Here is a 4,695-nt window from a genome sequence, read left to right as displayed (position 1 = left end):
AAGAAAAACGGGTTTGGAAAAAAAATTGGCGATGATTGGCACGATTGCAGCATTTGATAGCAGCATTGAAGACTGGGCAACTTACATTGAAAGAGTGGAGTTGTACTGTGAGGCTAACGGAGTGGAGGTAGAAAAGAAAGCCACTGTTTTGCTGAGTGTTATGGGTGCAAAGACATACGGGCTGCTACGTAGTTTATTAACCCCTGAAAAGCCAGCAAACAAAACATTCAAACAAATAGTGGACACACTCCAAGACCATTTAAGCCCCAAACCACTGCTCATAGCCGAAAGATTTAAATTCCATAAACGGAACCAGAGCAAAAATGAAAGCATTTCTGAATATTTGGCAAAGTTGCGCAAATTATCAGAACATTGCCAATTTGGAGTGGGCTTATCAGATGCATTGAGGGACAGATTTGTGTATGGCATGCAAAATGAAAGCACACAAAAGAAGCTCCTGTCTGAAAAAGACCTCACATTGGAGAAGGCTCTAAGTATTGCAATATCAATGGAAGCAGCAGCACGTGGCGCTTTAGAAATTCAACAAAAATCCCTGGAATATTCAACTAATAAAATGTCACTGAAACAAGAAAAGAAGTGCTATCGCTGTGGCAAAACGTCACATGACCACAATGATTGTTGGTTTAAAGATAAAGACTGCAGACAATGTGGCAGACGAGGGCACATTGAAAGAGTCTGCAAAGCAAATAAGAAGCCGAAAACTGATACAATACAGAGTAACAAAAAGGTACATCAAGTGACTGAAAACAAGAAACCTTTCAAAGATAGACACAAGAAGGTACAGCACGTGACTGGAGACAGTTCAGATAAAAAAAAAAGTGACACAGACTCAGAGGAAGAGGAAATAACAACAGAAAATGCTGGAAAAACTCAGCAGGTCAGGCAACATCCGTGGAGAGAAATTTGAGTTGACGTTTCGGGTCGAACACTTCTTCAAAACAGAGGAAGAGGATCTGGCTTGTCTAAAACTACACAGTGTGAAAGAGACAGGGGATCACAGAATAATATGGGTTACTCCAGAAGTGGCAGGAGTTAGGCTGAAAATGGAATTGGACACAGGCTCAGCTTTAACAGTGATCTCTGTACATGACTACAAACGACTGTTTTCACACATACCGCTAAGGCCAACTAAAGTACTGTTAAAGACATACACAGGACAAAGAGTGTGCCCCAAAGGTAAAATAAAAGTGACAGTGACATACAAAGAAAAAAAATACCGCAATTGAACCTCTATGTAGTGGAAAATGGAGGACCACCATTGCTGGGATGCAAATGGCTCAGAAAAATACAGTTGGATTGGCACACCATCCAAGCACTGTTTGTGTCAGCAAAGGAGGACAGCAACGCCACTCCTGTGAGACTGTCACAAATACTCTCTGACTCTCAGGAAGTGTTCAAGAAGGGAATAGGAACACTTAAGACATGAAAGCAAAAATTAAGATTGAGGAGAACACAAATCCAAAGTTCCACAAAGCCAGACCAGTGCCTTATGCAATTCGCCCTTCAGTAGAAGCAGAGCTGGAGAACTTGGAGCAGTTTGGGGTCCTGTCCAAGGTGGATTGGAGTGAATGGGCCATACCTATAGTTCCAGTGATGAAGAAAACCTCCAGCACAAAACCAGGAAAGCCAAGAAAAGTGCGCATCTGTGGAGACTTTAAAGTGACTGTTAACCCAGTCCTCCACACAGTACAGTACCCATTGCCTCGCATTGAGGACATCTTTGCTTCCCTGTCAAGAGGGGAACGCTTCACAAAGATTGACTTGGCCCAGGCCTATCTCCAAATGGAAATTGATGATGCATCAAAGAAGTACCTGACAATAAATACGCACAAAGGCCTTTACCAGTACAATCGGCTGGTATTCGGAATAGCATCAGCTCCTGCAATCTGGCAAAGGGCAATGGACCAAGTCCTGCAGGGGATCCCAGGTACTCAGTGTTATCTTGATGACATCATCATTACTGGCAAGAATGACAATGACCACCTTTCCAACCTTGAACAGGTGCTCATCAGGTTACGGGAGTATGGGCTCCGAGCGAACCGAGACAAGTGTGAGTTTTTCAAAAAGGAAATCTCATACTGTGGACATGTGATTGACAAGGATGGTTTACACAAGTCTCCAGACAAGATTGAAGCTGTGATTAATGCACCAACACCTGAAAATGTGTCTCAGTTGAGATCATATCTTGGACTGGTGAACTATTATCACAAGTTCTTGCCCAACCTATCCATAGTGTTACATCCACTAAATGCACTGCTACAGACAGGGTCACAATGGAAGTGGAGTGACAGCTGTGAACAAGCTTTTCAAGAGAGTAAAAGACTCATTACTTCAGAAGAGGTGCTAGCTCACTTTGACCCATCCTTACCTATTCGACTGGTATGTGATGCTTCACCCCATGGCATTGGTGCCGTGTTGTCACATAAGTTCCCAGACGGCTCAGAAAGACCAATAGCCTTTGCCTCAAGATCATTGACTACAGCTGAACGCAATTATGCACAGATTGACCGAGAGGCCCTCAGCCTTGCGTGGGGAGTCAAGAAATTCAACCACTACTTGTATGGTCAACAGTTTACACTGTTAACTGACCACCAGCCTCTCGTTTCAATTTTCAACCCAAGGAAGGGCGTTCCAGTGATGACGGCACAACGACTGCAGCGATGGTCACTCTTCCTAGGGGCTCACCTGTATGACATTGAATACAAGGGGACCAAGCAACATGGCAACGCCGATGGTTTGTCACGTTTACCACTGCCGACCTCAGAGAGAACTACAACAGTTGACTCAGCAGAGGTATTTCACACAACAATAGTTGAGCAGCTACCAGTGACAAACTCCCTCATTGAAAGAGAAACACGCAATGACCCTACATTGTCAAAAGTTTATGACATCACTGTGAAGGGATGGCCAGCGCATGGTGACTCATTGTTTCCAGCATTCTCAGCTAGGAGGGAGCAGTTATCAGTGTGTTGGGGAACACTGATGTGTGGCTCACAAGTTGTGATTCCTCCCAAGCTTCGTAACCGAGTGCTAGATGAACTGCATGAAGGCCACTTAGGTACGGTAAAGATGAAAAGCCTTGCCCGTGGTTACGTGTGGTGGCCGGGAATTGACAAACAGATTGAGGACCTGACAAAGAGCTGCTCAGGATGTCAAAAGGTCCAGAACGCACCACCACAAGCCCCTCTCCATCCATGGGAATGGCCCTCATCACCATGGCAACGTGTGCACATTGACTTTCTGGACCGTTCATGGACTCCATGTTCTTGATTGCAGTCGATGCACATTCCAAATGGCCCGAGGTCATTAAAATGAAATTAACCACATCTGAAAAGACCATTTCAGTTCTGAGGACCATGTTTGCTAGAAATGGCCTACCAGAACAAATCTGCACAGACAATGGATGACAATTTGTCTCTGACGAATTCCAAGGTTTCATGAGGAAAAATGGAATCAAGCACTACACATCTGCCCCGTACCATCCAGCTACAAATGGCTTGGCAGAAAGATTCGTACAGACTTTCAAGAAGGCCATCAAAGCAATGTACAGCGAGAATCTACCACTGCAACACAAGATAGACAATTTCCTCTTTGCTTATCGGAACTCAGTACACGCAGCCACTAATCAGACTCCAGCGATGATGTTTCTGAACAGGAACCTGAGATCTCGCATGGACCTTCTTAAACCGAATGTACGTCGTGATGTAGAGAACAAACAGTTCAAACATTTGAATGCTAAGCCAACAAGAAGCTTCAGTGTGGGACAGTCAGTTCTTGCTCGTGATTTCCGGACAGAAAAGTGGCAACCAGGGACAATATCCACAAGAGAGGGACCACTGATGTATATTGTGGATGTGGGAGAGAACATTTTGAGACGTCATGTGAACCAAATTCTGGATGTTCAGGTGGAAAACACCCCTATACCTCGCCCAGACTCACCTGGCATGGAAACAGACACTCCTGATTCATCAGCATCAGCACCAGCCTCATCCACAGCTGAGAGCTCTACCTGTGCTGATAGCTCATCTGATGCACCTGTACCTGTACAGTCTCATTCCCCAAAGCAAAAGAGTCTGGAGAGACGTTACCCAGAGAGGCAGAGGAGGCCTCCCCAGAGACTTGACTTGTAAAAGGACTGTTGACAAAATAAAATGTTATGTTGGAATTTGAATTTTGTTACTGTAAAGACAGGCTCTGTATGTTAATTATAGAAATTTTGCATTAATATACTATTAAACTAAAGGGGGAGGAAGTGTAATGTATACAACATTGAAGGGACTACTTTGTTTTGCGGATGTACATCCTTAGTTGCGAGCGTATATAACAGATGCGTATTGATTTGTACAGTCAGTGCCGAAGTTCCAGTTACCCAGTAAAGATCGCTTGAAGTTACTCTCAGTCTCTGCTGCTTTATTATTTTATGTAGTTGTGTATAGCGGTACAAACACAACACTGCTATTGGATCTAGTTATGGGGAATGAGCCAGAGCAGATAAGAGATGTAAAAGTAGGGGAACATATAGGGAATTATAGCATAGTGGCAATGTCACTGGGCTAGTAATCCAGAAGCCCAGACTAATGATCCAGAGAAGTGGGTTCAAATCCCACCACGACAGCTGGGGAATTTAAATTCAGTTAATTAAAATAAATCTGGAATAAAAAGCGAGTAATGGTA

The sequence above is a fragment of the Somniosus microcephalus genome, chromosome 2 (genome assembly GCF_052327205.1).
Source record: "Somniosus microcephalus isolate GS21.2 chromosome 2, FLI_Smic_1.0, whole genome shotgun sequence".
Classification (NCBI taxonomy): Eukaryota; Metazoa; Chordata; class Chondrichthyes; order Squaliformes; family Somniosidae; genus Somniosus; species Somniosus microcephalus.
This window is presented reverse-complemented; position numbering follows the sequence as displayed.